Source organism: Magallana gigas, chromosome 8 (genome assembly GCF_963853765.1).
Source record: "Magallana gigas chromosome 8, xbMagGiga1.1, whole genome shotgun sequence".
In the NCBI taxonomy this organism is placed as follows: Eukaryota; Metazoa; Mollusca; class Bivalvia; order Ostreida; family Ostreidae; genus Magallana; species Magallana gigas.
Genome location: NC_088860.1, coordinates 38055577 through 38073445, shown reverse-complemented (window position 1 = coordinate 38073445; position 17869 = coordinate 38055577). Strand labels below are relative to the sequence as shown.

The 17869-nt window shown below is 34.3% G+C and overlaps 1 protein-coding gene and 1 long non-coding RNA gene across 4 annotated transcripts in view; one reads left to right on the top strand and one right to left on the bottom strand.

The window, feature by feature from the left end:
* LOC105334969 (ankyrin repeat domain-containing protein 17) overlaps positions 1-17869 on the bottom strand; it is a 776771-nt gene that overhangs the window by 64743 nt on the left and 694159 nt on the right. The gene's annotated exons all lie outside the window — the stretch shown is intronic.
* On the top strand, positions 74-5649 carry LOC136270850 (uncharacterized). Of its 2 annotated transcripts, XR_010708725.1 has the most exons (5): positions 74-1034; positions 2576-2646; positions 3730-3862; positions 4678-4728; positions 5566-5641. It is a non-coding gene; the product is annotated as an uncharacterized lncRNA (long non-coding RNA). The 2 variants fall into 2 exon arrangements; XR_010708726.1 differs by lacking the exon at positions 4678-4728 and having other exon boundaries at positions 5566-5649.

The following is a 17869-nucleotide window of genomic DNA, read 5'->3' as shown; positions in this document are numbered from 1 at the left end:
CTTTAATAAGTTCAAATGATGTATAAATGGAGCGCGAGATAATTCAGAATTATAAAAAAAATTGTTGGTATTTTAAAAAATCCTTGGGTAGTGTAGATTAAAGTTTTTCAAATCATGGTCCCCGATGGTAGGATGGGGCCACCATGGGGGGGTCAAATTTTACATGGGAATATATAGAGAAAATCTTTAAAAATCTCCTTCTTAAAAACTATTTGGCCAGAAAAGCTAAAACTTGTGTGGACGCATTCTCAGGTTGTTTAATCATGAACTTGTTTTTCTGGTTGTAAAGTTATCGTCTACTATAAATCTCAGCGAGAGTCGTCAGGGCTGAAAAAATTTGACGGAAGTCTCTTAAAGGTGTTACACAAGGATTTAGCCAATCAAACTGTGTACTTAATCAATTGTAGTTCCATTCATATAGAGACAATTTCTTTTCTTTTATTTCTTTTTTGGCACAATTTTTTTTAGGCCTACAGTATTAAATTTGGACTCATTTGCTAGGAAAATTATTACTTGAGTGGAATTGTCACGCTTTATTAAATGGAACTGTTATTTACGGTAGATGCGTATGATGCAACTTCCTGAATGGTGCCGAGTCTGTTTGTCAACATGTGGGTATATCCCTTTAACTATTTTTAGAATGTGTGTAGGACAACAAAGTAGTACGTGCCTTGTGTATATACATTTATTGGGACATTTTAAATCAGAATGCGTGACACATGTAAGAAAAGAGTATTTGCAATTTTAAAAGCAAGTGTCAAAATTGAATTATTATTATCATTTGAAGGAAGGAATTGAAATTGTTTGATGTACACCCTTTCCCAAACTGTAAAATTCCCTACTTTTACTTTCATTTTCAGAGTTTTTCAATACAGATGCATTTTGCCGGAAAATGAATCTGACTTCACACCACTTAATTTTAACAGGAAAGAGACAATTTGATGAGCTTTCATTCCAGAGGTCTCTCGTTGCTGAACGAAAATTCAGGCTTGAACATAAACATTACCACCTATGGAAAATGAAGCTCCATGCTGGTAGGGCATATTCGTTGTTTACTTGCAACTATAATGATAAACGTGTGTTTCTCTTTCGTACATCCTCTCATTTATGTGAGCAAACTAAATTTCCAACAAGTTTAATCATTTAGATAACAACTTCTATAGAAAAAAAAATCATCACTTGTTCATGTAAACCAAAAGTTTCTATCATTATTAGGAAATAAATATTATCATTATTTATAAAGAAGTTAACTATTTTTAGTCAAGTAAATTGATGAAATGACCCTATAGGGCATTGATTTAGATGAAATTCAAAATTAATGTTATGTCAGATTGTAGTGTTTAGACAATTTTAAAATTGTTTGTAATATTAAATTTTCTTTTTTACATGTTTTTACATAGTATGGTAATTATAGTATTGTTTTGAGAGTTTTTTAAATTTAACAAGCTCATCAAAGAAAATCATAGTCCTATGGGATCAATTTTCTGATATGGAGTTTCATTGTACCATTGGAGAAAGTGAGGAAAATTTATAACAACTAATTGCATCTGTTTCAGGTGCTGGAGGAGGTTAACGTTTTTAGTTCGCTTGAGCTAAAAGCTCTAGTGAGCTTTTCTGATCACTTTTTTTCTGGCGTCCGTCTGTCCGTCTGCCTGTCTGTAAACTTTTTACATTTTCGACTTCTTCTCCGAAACCACTGGGCCAGTTTTAACCATACTAGCCACAAAGCATCATCATTGGGTGAAGGGGATTCAAGGTTGTTAAAATGTAGGGCCCTGCTCTCTTTCAATGGAAGATCATTAGGATTTAATGAAATTTTGTTGATATTTTTCAAAAATCTTCTTCTCAGAAACCATTTGGCCAGGAAAGCTGAAACTTGTGTGGAAGCATCCTCAGATAGTGTAGATTCAAGTTTGTTCAAATCATTGTCCCTGGTGGTAAGGTGGGGCCACAATGGGAGGGGGGTTTGGAGTTTTACATACAATATGGGAAGGGTGAGGCCACAAAGGAGGGTCATACTTTTACATAAGAGTATAGTGTAAATATTAAAAATTTTCTTCTCAAAAATCATTTATTTAAAATTTACATAGGATTATAAAAATAGAAAATTTTTAAAAATATCTTTTTCTAAAAACCACTTGCTTAGAAAAGCTGTATCTTTACTGAAAGCAACCTCGGATAATGTAGATTTTAATTCTTTCAAATCAAAATCTTGAGGAGGAGGGTGGGGCCACATTGGGATTCCAATTTCTTTGGAAATTGGATTTCTGAAAGTAAGGAACGGGGTTCATTAGGAATACAAAAACTAATGATTGAAAATAATTTTTATACCATATAGATTTTCTAGAATTAATTTTTATAGAATAAAAGCAAAGGGGGACAACTCTTCAAGAAAAGGGCAAAAGTCATTAATTAGGACACGTTCCACTGTTACATGTTGATACTTATATATGAAAATTATGTCCAAGTATACTAATTACCGTATTAAGTCCATACATATCTGTTATGATCCCAGATTCATTGAATCTGGGGCTATTATGGATCGAATACCTTAAATGAATGACAACTCTTGCAGGAAAGTGCACAAGGACATGTGATTGTCTAGAACCAATTGGATGATGCGTTATATAGAATATTTATATTGAGGTAAAATAATATATGAAGCTATAATAATATTACTTATTAGGTTAGTTACTGACTCACTACGGAAATATATTGGGTTGATCAATCTCATAGATGGCGAGGCGAAGCCTCGCCATCTATGAGATTGATCAACCCAATATATTTCCGTAGTGAGTCAGTAATTCGCCTCGCCATCTATGAGATTGATCAACCCAATATATTTCCGTAGTGAGTCAGTAACTAACCTAATAAGTGTTTTGTTTTCCCGAGGACTATCAAGCGACATATTTATTCACAAATAGCGATGATCTACGTAAAGCCATGTACAAGATGCCTAACATCTCGTCCAATTTAACTCATTTAAACTCTTCAAAATTTTCAATCTCACCTTTCAAATATTCTTTAAAAATCCTTGCTTCACCCATGTTTACTTACAATGTTTTGTTGCTATTCAATTTTAAATGTTTTCTCCCTTTCCTCTGCAGAGATTTGAGCAAATTTCGACGCTGCCATTTTGTTCTGCTCCAGACAAAACAATGTGACGTCAATATTCTAAGGGCAACTACTCTAATTTTAAAGAATTTCAAAGGGCAACTACTCCAAATACTTTAAGAACTTACGGCATGCGGTTTATGTATTAAATACTATGAAATGTCGAAATGAGTAAGTGAAGCGTCGACCAATGACGGCCATATTGCCTAACATTATTTCTCACAGAGCAAATATAGAGATATATGAGGCAATCACGTGCTACGTTTAAACCAATGAAAATGTGACATTTCAGTCCAAGGGAAAACAATATATGATATTGTGTCAAACCACACATTAATATATGATATAATGATAAAGATTAAAAACTATGATTTTCATAGAATATGATGAGAGTGATCTCGTAAAGGTATTGCCCCATCTCAGTGAGTTCTATGTTATGTACTGATGTTGATACATCCACTTTGGTCCCTATTTGCATTTCACGCGCAAAATCGTCGTTTATGCAAATTCTCCCCCTTAGCCAAGTTGGTTAGGGGGAGTTTCTCCCACATAGCAGCAGTGAAAGGTTAACAGGTATATATTTTGTAAACTTTCATCCTGTTTATTATATTTTAGAGCTGCCATGCCTTCTAAGAGAAACTCCATTCTTTGATGACTGATGGAAAATCCTCATCACTTCCTTTGCTAAAGAACTTGTTATCTTAATCACTAGCCATTAATCAGTGACCACCGTTATCAAAGCTCCCAGGTACATTATGGAAGTCTCTTCTGGCACCATTTTTTTTTGCAGTCCCTGACTTTGTCTTAGAATTAAAATTATTAACTTTTGCTATTTAATTCCTTTAGTAAACTTCTTGTTTCGTATTTAATTCTATTAATTAATGTTGAATTGGTACTCATAAGTTCAAACATTTCAGATTTAATTTAATTTAATTTTTTTCTCTCAACATTTCACTGATTCAATTTTATTGAACATTAAATTTTTTACTATACAGAAGATGAATTTTAAAAGACATTTTCTCCAGAGTTCAGCAATATCTTAAGAGTAGATCAGAATACTTTTTCATCCCTTAGAGCCAGAAGTAGATTTCTTACACTAGCATACTGTAAATTCCTAATTAAATGTGAGAAATTGATATCTGCATAAAATCGTGAGGAGCACATCTTGCGAAATTTAAAATTTTATTTTCATTTTTCGGATGAATGTAGATAATTAGAAATCAGGATACAAATTTGCTGTTTCATATTTCAAATTCTCGTGTCTTAATAAAAAACAATTGAATCGCAGAATTAAGTACTTGCATAAAATATGGAATCTACAGTATGACATTTATAAATAATTGATAAATATTTTCTGCAAATTTCATTTAATTTCATAAAATTTGAGTTGACTTCTTAAAGGTTTTTAGCAAGGAAATAGACTTCTTAAAGGTTTTTAGCAAGGAAATAGCAAGGAAATAGCCAATCAAAATAAACTTTGTTAATTACAGTTATTAGTCATTCCATATATATGTATATAGTCACAATATCTTTTTATATCTTACCTTCTGCTGAATTGTAAAGAAATCAACGGCTAACAGCAGTCACGTGGAGACCATGTATATTCCATACACAGTCAGTACAAAATATATCTTCCCTTTGAGCATTATGACATCATTCTTAGAGTATTGTGACGTCAGGTTTCGTACCCATATTGAAACTTGTAACTTTATTATAAGACGCTTGATTTTCATTGTTTTATGTCATTAACACAAAGGCAGTCGGTAAGATATAATCATTACATAGTCATGTAGTGACCGGGTATGGGATGATACCTGGTTAGTAAATTTGCCTCACCAGGTATGAAATTTACTAACCAGGTATTATCCCGTTCCAGGTCACTACATGACTATTAACTAATAATACCCTTGCTCGGAAGGAGAGGGGGTAAACTGTTTACCCTTGTGTGTCTATCTGTCCTTCTCTGTGTATGTCCATATTATAAACAATTTTTTTTATCGCAGATGCTTGAAATTTTAACACACTTTTTGTTTAGGCATGCCTTATGGTGGGATTCATTTTTGTACTAATGAGATGTCAACTTCCTGTTAAATGACACCTTTATTTATTTGTAGCCTTACTTTTCAAACAAATAGTCATCAGAGATTTCTCAGCAACTATTCATCAGAGCTGCTTGACATTTTATCACACTCTTTGTTTAGACATACTATATGGTATGATTTGGTTTTTTTTTTAACAAAACAGACATCAATCTCCTGTTAAATGATGACTTTGCCTTTATGTATTTTCACATTAGAGCTGGGTATCACTAGGGGTTATCACAGATATCTCGTTTCCTTTTATGGTATCTTATCTTAGGCCTATAGTATTGATTCTGGACTCATTTGCTAGGAAAACTATCACTTTAGTGGAATGATCACATTGAATTAAATGGAACTATTTTTTTTTTAGACACGCATAATGATACAACTTCCTGGATCGTGTTGAGTTTGTTTTTCAACCTGTGAAACCCATTTGTTTTTAGGGGTGGGTATGCTTATTTTTAATTTTCTCTCTTAGAAACCAAGCAAGTCATTATTTTCCTGGTCTCATTAGTCTTAAAGCAATTAACAGTAATTTCTATTTCATTTATAATATACTGAGAGTTTAGTTAATGAACTAAGGCCACATAAAGTTGAAATAATGGTTCTCGGGTCAAATTTTCTAGAAATGGATGTGAGAGGGAAGCATTTTTTCCCTTTTCATTGTTGATGAAATAGATGAGGGAGGCTTTTTTTAATAATCATTGGCCATCTTGGGTTCCAAAAGCGTATGTTTTATAAAACTGTTAAAATACAGGTTTCGTTGATGCCACTTATTCGTTTTCATCACGATGTAGCTCATTTGTGGTCTTGCTTAAGTCTACAGAGCCCGGAATACTTAGAGTATCCAACCTTTTTTTATGATTTCATGTCTTTGTAAAGGTGTAAGAAATTATAACCCTCCAATTACCCTCCCTTCATTTTCATCAATTTTTTTTCAATTTTTTTTTACTTTCTGCCCTAGGGATTTTTTTTCTGCTCCACATATAAAAGTTATCACTAAAAGGCATCAAATGGTCGAATAAAAAAGACCTTTTACCTCTTGGTTTGTTCCAGGGGTCTTATCAGCGCTGTAAAGTTGCTCTCAGTGGACTATAGCAATTGACCAGTTTATATTAATAAATATAATGTTGCTCCCATATTGACAGTTTCAATAGCCTGAGTACAGGTACATAGCTGTTGGGTTGCTCTCGGTGGAAAAATAAATTGTGTCGGGTATGAATGTATCACTGTTTTGTTGCTCTTAGTATACCGTATCAATAGCATTGGATACTGGGTTTCAACTGCATCACATCAATTGCCTTGAGGACTGGATTGTGAAATCTGGATTGTACAACTGTTCTGTTGCTTTCAGTATAGCTACCAATGGTCTTGGTTCTTTAGAATAATGTTGTGTTGCTCTCAGTTGACCATATCGATGGCTTAGGATTCTGATGTATTACTATTATGTTGCTCTCCAAGGACAGTGTTAATCGTATTGTGTAACATATGTGTACGGTAACTTACGTGTTTCTCTGATTAGACGGTATCAATCCTGAGCTACTGTTGTACAATTGGTAGCTCTTCCAATGACATTTGATCAAAAGGCTAGATTACTTATTGAAAATTGTTGTGTTAATCCTAGTGAACTGTATCTTTGCCTAAGATGTTATTATGAAATGCCATGTTGGTCTCATTGGATGATAGGAATTTGTTCTTAGAGATTCACATCAATAGCCCAATGTACTATTGTACAATTAATATTAGAGATGTTGTGTTGCTCTCAGAAGACTACCAATTGCCTTAGGTACCACTATTGATGTTAAGTTTCTCTCAGTGACATTATAAATAGACAAAAAATACTAATGTGTTTTATTTCACTCAATAGACAGTATTCATAGGTCAATGTACTGAATGATACCAGGTAAATAGGTGCTAAGTTGTTGTGTTGCTCTCAGTGGAATGTACCGGTATGAATTGTGTCGGGTACTAATGTTTGACTGTTTCGTTGCTCTTAGTAGACAGTACCAATAGCATTGGATACTTGGTATCAACTGCATCATCATTTGCCTTGAGTACTGTTATAAAACTGGATTGTACAACTGTTCAGTTGCTTTCAGTATACATGTAGCTACCAATTGGTTTGGTTCTTTAGAATAATGTTGTGTTGCTCTCAGTTGACCATATCGATGGCTTAGGATTCTGATGTATTACTATTATGTTGCTCTCCAAGGACAGTGTTAATCGTATTGTGTAACATATGTGTACGGTAACTTACGTGTTTCTCTGATTAGACGGTATCAATTGCCCGAGTTACTGTTGTACAATTGGTAGCTCTTCCAATGACATTTGATCAAAAGGCTAGATTACTTATTGAAAATTGTTGTGTTAATCCTAGTGAACTGTATCTTTGCCTAAGATGTTATTATGAAATGCCATGTTGGTCTCATTGGATGATAGGAATTTGTTCTTAGAGATTCACATCAATAGCCTAATGTACTATTGTACAATTAATATTAGAGATGTTGTGTTGCTCTCAGAAGACTACCAATTGCCTTAGGTACCACTATTGATGTTAAGTTTCTCTCAGTGACATTATAAATAGACAAAAAATACTAATGTGTTTTATTTCACTCAATAGACAGTATTCATAGGTCAATGTACTGAATGATACCAGGTAAATAGGTGCTAAGTTGTTGTGTTGCTCTCAGTGGAATGTATGAATTGTGTCGGGTACTAATGTTTGACTGTTTTGTTGCTCTTAGTAGACTGTACCAATAGCATTGGATACTTGGTATCAACTGCATCATCATTTGCCTTGAGTACTGTTATAAAACTGGATTGTACAACTGTTCAGTTGCTTTCAGTATACATGTAGCTACCAATTGGTTTGGTTCTTTAGAATAATGTTGTGTTGCTCTCAGTTGACCATATCGATGGCTTAGGATTCTGATGTATTACTATTATGTTGCTCTCCAAGGACAGTGTTAATCGTATTGTGTAACATATGTGTACGGTAACTTACGTGTTTCTCTGATTAGACGGTATCAATTGCCCGAGTTACTGTTGTACAATTGGTAGCTCTTCCAATGACATTTGATCAAAAGGCTAGATTACTTATTGAAAATTGTTGTGTTAATCCTAGTGAACTGTATCTTTGCCTAAGATGTTATTATGAAATGCCATGTTGGTCTCATTGGATGATAGGAATTTGTTCTTAGAGATTCACATCAATAGCCTAATGTACTATTGTACAATTAATATTAGAGATGTTGTGTTGCTCTCAGAAGACTACCAATTGCCTTAGGTACCACTATTGATGTTAAGTTTCTCTCAGTGACATTATAAATAGACAAAAAATACTAATGTGTTTTATTTCACTCAATACACAGTATTCATAGGTCAATGTACTGAATGATACCAGGTAAATAGGTGCTAAGTTGTTGTGTTGCTCTCAGTGGAATGTATGAATTGTGTCGGGTACTAATGTTTGACTGTTTTGTTGCTCTTAGTAGACTGTACCAATAGCATTGGATACTTGGTATCAACTGCATCATCATTTGCCTTGAGTACTGTTATAAAACTGGATTGTACAACTGTTCAGTTGCTTTCAGTATACATGTAGCTACCAATTGGTTTGGTTCTTTAGAATAATGTTGTGTTGCTCTCAGTTGACCATATCGATGGCTTAGGATTCTGATGTATTACTATTATGTTGCTCTCCAAGGACAGTGTTAATCGTATTGTGTAACATATGTGTACGGTAGCTTACGTGTTTCTCTGATTAGACGGTATCAATTGCCCGAGTTACTGTTGTACAATTGGTAGCTCTTCCAATGACATTTGATCAAAAGGCTAGATTACTTATTGAAAACTGTTGTGTTAATCCTAGTGAACTGTATCATTGCGTAAGATGTTATTACAGTGTTTGAAATGCCTTGTTGGTCTCATTGGATGATAGGAATTTGTTCTTAGAGATTCACATCAATAGCCTAGTGTACTATTGTACAATTATTATGTTTCTCTCAGAGGACCTTATCAATAAGCTAGGGTATCATGCATAACATAATATGGTTTTCTTAGGTGAACATATGTTTAGCCTACTGTACTAAGGTGCAATGGTTATATTCTTACCAGAAGGTTTATGAATAGACAAGTTATATTAATGTATAGATGTTGTGTTGCTCTCAGAAGACTACCAATTGCCTTAGGTACCACTATTGATGTTAAGTTTCTCTCAGTGACATTATAAATAGACAAAAAATACTAATGTGTTTTATTTCACTCAATAGACAGTATTCATAGGTCAGTGTACTGAATGATACCAGGTAAATAGGTGCTAAGTTGTTGTGTTGCTCTCAGTGGAATGTATGAATTGTGTCGGGTACTTATGTTTGACTGTTTTGTTGCTCTTAGTAGACCGTACCAATAGCATTGGATACTTGGTATCAACTGCATCATCATTTGCCTTGAGTACTGTTATAAAACTGGATTGTACAACTGTTCAGTTGCTTTCAGTATACAAGTAGCTACCAATTGGTTTGGTTCTTTAGAATAATGTTGTGTTGCTCTCAGTTGACCATATCGATGGCTTAGGATTCTGATGTATTACTATTATGTTGCTCTCCAAGGACAGTGTTAATCGTATTGTGTAACATATGTGTACGGTAGCTTACGTGTTTCTCTGATTAGACGGTATCAATTGCCCGAGTTACTGTTGTACAATTGGTAGCTCTTCCAATGACATTTGATCAAAAGGCTAGATTACTTATTGAAAACTGTTGTGTTAATCCTAGTGAACTGTATCATTGCGTAAGATGTTATTACAGTGTTTGAAATGCCTTGTTGGTCTCATTGGATGATAGGAATTTGTTCTTAGAGATTCACATCAATAGCCTAGTGTACTATTGTACAATTATTATGTTTCTCTCAGAGGACCTTATCAATAAGCTAGGGTATCATGCATAACATAATATGGTTTTCTTAGGTGAACATATGTTTAGCCTACTGTACTAAGGTGCAATGGTTATATTCTTACCAGAAGGTTGATGAATAGACAAGTTATATTAATGTATAGATGTTCTGTTGCTCTCAGAAGACTACCAATTGCCTTAGGTACCACTATTGATGTTAAGTTTCTCTCAGTGACATTATAAATAGACAAAAAATACTAATGTGTTTTATTTCACTCAATAGACAGTATTCATAGGTCAGTGTACTGAATGATACCAGGTAAATAGGTGCTAAGTTGTTGTGTTGCTCTCAGTGGAATGTATGAATTGTGTCGGGTACTTATGTTTGACTGTTTTGTTGCTCTTAGTAGACCGTACCAATAGCATTGGATACTTGGTATCAACTGCATCATCATTTGCCTTGAGTACTGTTATAAAACTGGATTGTACAACTGTTCAGTTGCTTTCAGTATACATGTAGCTACCAATTGGTTTGGTTCTTTAGAATAATGTTGTGTTGCTCTCAGTTGACCATATCGATGGCTTAGGATTCTGATGTATTACTATTATGTTGCTCTCCAAGGACAGTGTTAATCGTATTGTGTAACATATGTGTACGGTAACTTACGTGTTTCTCTGATTAGACGGTATCAATTGCCCGAGTTACTGTTGTACAATTGGTAGCTCTTCCAATGACATTTGATCAAAAGGCTAGATTACTTATTGAAAACTGTTGTGTTAATCCTAGTGAACTGTATCATTGCCTAAGATGTTATTATGAAATGCCATGTTGGTCTCATTGGATGATAGGAATTTGTTCTTAGAGATTCACATCAATAGCCTAATGTACTATTGTACAATTATTATGTTTCTCTCAGAGGACCTTATCAATAAGCTAGGGTATCATGCATAACATAATATGGTTTTCTAAGGTGAACATATGTTTAGCCTACTGTACTAAGGTGCAATGGTTATATTCTTACCAGAAGGTTTATGAATAGACAAGTTATATTAATGTATAGATGTTGTGTTGCTCTCAGAAGACTACCAATTGCCTTAGGTACCACTATTGATGTTAAGTTTCTCTCAGTGACATTATAAATAGACAAAAAATACTAATGTGTTTTATTTCACTCAATAGACAGTATCCATAGGTCAGTGTACTGAATGATACCAGGTAAATAGGTGCTAAGTTGTTGTGTTGCTCTCAGTGGAATGTATGAATTGTGTCGGGTACTAATGTTTGACTGTTTTGTTGCTCTTAGTAGACCGTACCAATAGCATTGGATACTTGGTATCAACTGCATCATCATTTGCCTTGAGTACTGTTATAAAACTGGATTGTACAACTGTTCAGTTGCTTTCAGTATACATGTAGCTACCAATTGGTTTGGTTCTTTAGAATAATGTTGTGTTGCTCTCAGTTGACCATATCGATGGCTTAGGATTCTGATGTATTACTATTATGTTGCTCTCCAAGGACAGTGTTAATCGTATTGTGTAACATATGTGTACGGTAACTTACGTGTTTCTCTGATTAGACGGTATCAATTGCCCGAGTTACTGTTGTACAATTGGTAGCTCTTCCAATGACATTTGATCAAAAGGCTAGATTACTTATTGAAAACTGTTGTGTTAATCCTAGTGAACTGTATCATTGCGTTAGATGTTATTACAGTGTTTGAAATGCCTTGTTGGTCTCATTGGATGATAGGAATTTGTTCTTAGAGATTCACATCAATAGCCTAGTGTACTATTGTACAATTATTATGTTTCTCTCAGAGGACCTTATCAATAAGCTAGGGTATCATGCATTACATAATATGGTTTTCTTAGGTGAACATATGTTTAGCCTACTGTACTAAGGTGCAATGGTTATATTCTTACCAGAAGGTTTATGAATAGACAAGTTATATTAATGTATAGATGTTGTGTTGCTCTCAGAAGACTACCAATTGCCTTAGGTACCACTATTGATGTTAAGTTTCTCTCAGTGACATTATAAATAGACAAAAAATACTAATGTGTTTTATTTCACTCAATAGACAGTATTCATAGGTCAGTGTACTGAATGATACCAGGTAAATAGGTGCTAAGTTGTTGTGTTGCTCTCAGTGGAATGTATGAATTGTGTCGGGTACTAATGTTTAACTGTTTTGTTGCTCTTAGTAGACCGTACCAATAGCATTGGATACTTGGTATCAACTGCATCATCATTTGCCTTGAGTACTGTTATAAAACTGGATTGTACAACTGTTCAGTTGCTTTCAGTATACATGTAGCTACCAATTGGTTTGGTTCTTTAGAATAATGTTGTGTTGCTCTCAGTTGACCATATCGATGGCTTAGGATTCTGATGTATTACTATTATGTTGCTCTCCAAGGACAGTGTTAATCGTATTGTGCAACATATGTGTACGGTAACTTACGTGTTTCTCTGATTAGACGGTATCAATTGCCTGAGTTACTGTTGTACAATTGGTAGCTCTTCCAATGACATTTGATCAAAAGGCTAAATTACTTATTGAAAACTGTTGTGTTAATCCTAGTGAACTGTATCATTGCCTAAGATGTTATTATGAAATGCCATGTTGGTCTCATTGGATGATAGGAATTTGTTCTTAGAGATTCACATCAATAGCCTAATGTACTATTGTACAATTAATATTAGAGATGTTGTGTTGCTCTCAGAAGACTACCAATTGCCTTAGGTACCACTATTGATGTTAAGTTTCTCTCAGTGACATTATAAATAGACAAAAAATACTAATGTGTTTTATTTCACTCAATAGACAGTATTCATAGGTCAGTGTACTGAATGATACCAGGTAAATAGGTGCTAAGTTGTTGTGTTGCTCTCAGTGGAATGTATGAATTGTGTCGGGTACTAATGTTTGACTGTTTTGTTGCTCTTAGTAGACCGTACCAATAGCATTGGATACTTGGTATCAACTGCATCATCATTTGCCTTGAGTACTGTTATAAAACTGGATTGTACAACTGTTCAGTTGCTTTCAGTATACATGTAGCTACCAATTGGTTTGGTTCTTTAGAATAATGTTGTGTTGCTCTCAGTTGACCATATCGATGGCTTAGGATTCTGATGTATTACTATTATGTTGCTCTCCAAGGACAGTGTTAATCGTATTGTGTAACATATGTGTACGGTAACTTACGTGTTTCTCTGATTAGACGGTATCAATTGCCCGAGTTACTGTTGTACAATTGGTAGCTCTTCCAATGACATTTGATCAAAAGGCTAGATTACTTATTGAAAACTGTTGTGTTAATCCTAGTGAACTGTATCATTGCCTAAGATGTTATTATGAAATGCCATGTTGGTCTCATTGGATGATAGGAATTTGTTCTTAGAGATTCACATCAATAGCCTAATGTACTATTGTACAATTAATACTAGAGCAGAGCTCGTGGCAAAGCCACGAGTAGGTCTTCCGTTGTTGCTCCGAGTTGAAAATGTATGTGATATGGTGTCAATAATTTATAATGACTAAACTTTCAGTTCTGCTTTTGTTATAAAAATGTGTTGTGATTGAAAGCCTGTATATAAAACGTGTTTTGAAAAAGAAAGAAAGAAAATGTTTTAGGAAAACTATCTGTCGAACACAGTTTATGTAATCGTTTCAAACATTCTTTAAATCAAAGTACTGAAAGTACTGAAAAGCGCTAACATAGCTTGGTTCTAAGAAAATTTACTGTGTGCAAGCGTAGGCGGAAATGAGCCTTATTGAAATTTTGGTTTATGTTTAATGAATATCAATTTAAAGTATCGAAGGCCAGATTTCTTTAAATATATGTTACTTTCTTAAGATGATGTGAATTAAAGCTGAACACGACTTGTATATGGATACATGCCTGAAAAAAGATATGTTAAAATCACAAATTTCACCTTTTGAACAGTTATTTACCACAGTTTTTGACATTTTCTTGCAAAGAATCGATTTTATTTTTCTATTTTTTAGCTTCTGAATACGCACTATATTTTTTCATCACTGCGTAGCATCCCGTGCTGATGTACGTAAGCCCCGCAAACCAATCGTATCTACTCGGCCATTTCCGTCACCCAGATAACTGGTTCCCTATACCTCTTACCAGTTTAAATGATGTATATTTCTGCTCATAGAGGGCAGTTATTCCTTGCACCGGAAATAGAAGTCTAACGACAATAAAGCGCTGAGCTATGCTTAGCGCTTTAAAAGTCAGTCTATATTTAGAGGTCGCATCATCAAGCTATCATGTGACCTGGTATCTCTTACTTGTCGGAGATTAACGGAGACAGCCAAGCATCTGGTTGAACGAGACTAGAGTTCATTATTGGTTGGATCCATACAATTTTTGAAATATTTGGAATACCAAAACATAGTTTGATGAAATCAATTCTATTTTAAAATATTACACAACATGATTCATTAGAGGTTTTCTCAAAATTCTAGTCGGAACAGTCAGAGAATTCATATTATAAAAATGTGCATAATTCAAATGCAGATTATAAACTACTTGCCAAGCAAACTAGCATATCGTTGGTTTTAAAATAAATAATATTCGATAAAATCAACTCTCGTCAGTACATCAGTACTTTGATTTAAAAATCGAACCCGCCTACAAAACACGTAACCTTTTCTCTAAGATAACTTCTTTATTTAAAAATATTTCTAAATTTTTGAAAACTATGTGCAAGTTTAGAATTGTTGCGTGATGACAAAATTTACAGACCCTGAAACTTACTACTACACCAAAAAACGTGCGACCTACTTGCGAGAAACGTTTCGTGTAAACCGTTAAGCGTTTCGTGTGATTGTGAAGCGTTTCGTGTAAACCGTTTAGCGTTTCGGGCAAAGCGTTTAAATCGTTTGGGGCAAAGCGTGCGAGATCCGCGTGAAACATTTATCAGATTTCATTCGGAACTCACTGACACTTCAATTCACTTTCAATTGATGAAAGGGAATATATCCAAGATATCTTCATTGAACAATTTTCACTCATAAAATTTCACAGGTTTTTTACGGAGATTTATAATGGGAAATGTTTACATCTTTTCTCCGTTCGGAAGTACTCGGGATACCTCGCGCAATATTTAAACGTTATCATCCGGGCTTATTAATGGCTGATGCAATGCAAAATCCCCGTAGACTTTCAATATTGGGATGTGTATTGAAACCTGAAGCGATAGAGGGGGCGTTTCAACACATATAATCTGGACGAACGTAGTTTTAGCACAAAGGTATATACTATTATTGAAATATCAAGCAAAAAGTGGTGGAAGAAAAAACTCGGGACATAGTATATCTTATAAATTTATGAAACTTTGAAGTGTTGTGAAATTCTTTAACCAGGGAACAACGATGTCTATATATAGATCAGTAATAGGATAAGGTAATGTCAAACATCGAAGACTGTACGTGTTACCGTTAATAATTAAATCAAAGTTTGCCGAATCTTCCTGGAATTAAACAAAGGTTGTAAATTTACTTTGTATAAAATCTTTCTTCATGGTTACTCAGTGTGAAACATTCTTTACCTTAGACGTTTTACTTTTCCACTAAGCATCCGCCTTCGTTGCCTTTCCTTTACACTACATCTAAATTCATCATGTTCATAAGTGATTACTCGTTCGCATTTTAAAATATTTAATGTCCGTATTCTCGGACTCCATGCTAGGAAATTTAGTTGAATATAAGCTACGTCATTCTTATCCATGTGCATGTTGTCGACGGCGCGCGGCCAAAGAAATTTTCACAATCGTTCTTTAAAAAGCTTTAAAGTTATACAATATAGGATACACATGTAATTTTTATATGCAGACCTTAATTAATTTGTTTGCAAGTTTATAACTAATGATTATTCCTTTATCAGCACCACTTATAATTTACTCTCTCTCTCTCTCTCTCTCTCTCTCTTTTCTTTCTCTCATTCAAGTCACGAGCGGCAATGTCTTAACTCCGCCCAGCTACGATCTGATTGGACAAAGGTCAGTGAAAACATTAGGTAGAAACTTTTCTGGAGTAAACCCCTATTAAACGCTTCAATGTACTTCGCTGTAACTTAAACGATCATGTTTTGATAAGCATATATATTTTTTTATTTATTCACATCGATAACTCTTACTGAGACCATTCGACTTTGTACAAGCAGCACACATAACCTCGGACATCGGGTGTCTCCTGCACCTGGCTGAACCTGTCAATCAACCTCTGTGTATTTGTTTTCATTGGATGGTCAAGCGTCTCTTTCTTTGTCAATAGCCAATCGAAAATTAATGACTTCAAGGTAATCGGAATCAGTATTTGATGAAGCATACAATTCAAATGACAAAATTTTTATTAATTATCTGAATATTATTTAAACCTCTGTTAATGGAAAACAAAGAGTCTTAGAAGTAATTAACACACAGGGATTTGCCTACAATGTACACAGTCATGCAATTACTAGTAATTATTATGGGAATCTTTACGCATGGTACTTAATTCGAACAGATTATAATAATCTATACACTGTACGCCGTTACACATGTACGAAGCGCCGGTAATATATACGAATATTGAGTCAAAAATTTAAATCATTTTTATTTCTTGTTCTTTTCAATACAATGTGAAATTACTTTCAGAAAAAAATTCAGAAATACTAATTACAACTTTCTTTTTTGTGTAATCATTTGAATTTTTTCTGGGTTCATGTATATATGTTTACAGAACATACTTATTTACGCGCGAATGACACGACATAGGAAAAAAATAATCGGTTGTTCGTAGAACATTTTTATCTTACGAATGTGACTAATTTAATTTTAAATATTTTTCAACATTATCAATGTAAATAATATCAAGTGTATTTACTGTTTGTGTTTTTACATCGTAATCTCTGAAACCAATAAAAATACGAATGTTAGCAGAAAAATCAAATCCCGCCGAATACTGAAATACCGATTTCAGTTAGCAATCATACGGATTTTATTTTTGGTATTGACTATTGAGTTACGGTAACTTTTTTTCTGGATGATTTTATTATTCATTATTTATGTAAAAGCACCATTCCAACAGTTACTCAATTATATAACAATTGATGATCTGGGGCTATATATGTTCCGAGCTGTGTGCGCTGAAGCGACACAAGATTCTCGGTCGCATGTGGCGATTGAATTTACACAGACTGACCGAATAAACAAACGGGTGGGAATATGAAACAAAATGTTACACATGAGAAGAAGCCACCAAAAATGATTTTCGATAGATCTTGATATCGTTTTGACAATTAAAAAAGTCCAGCGCGAGCTCCTGTCAGCGGGGCGGGGGGGGGGGGGCAGCAATGAGTTCGCTTCTACAAAGAAACGAACGACCATGTAGAAAAACTACAGAAGTGATTAATATGTGACCGATAGAATCTAATCTAAAGTTGTTTAAAATTCATGTGAATTTTTTTTTAAAAAATCATCGAATGCCTCAATTCAGGACATTTTTATCGTGCTAGCACCTACTGCAAACATGTTACATGGAACTTTGATTATAATTTGATTTTTAAACTACCTGTTTATCTTTTCATCTTAAACGAATATAATAGTTGAAAAAATAATAAAATATAGTTGTGTCCGTGCAAAATATGAAACATGAACGCGCGATAAGGTACATGTAGAAGAACACGAACCGACCCCGGATTACTTGGTGCCGGTTCTCCTCAGCCATGTGCGAGGGATGATCATCATTTAAAGGTTTACTATTTGTGTGTGTGTGT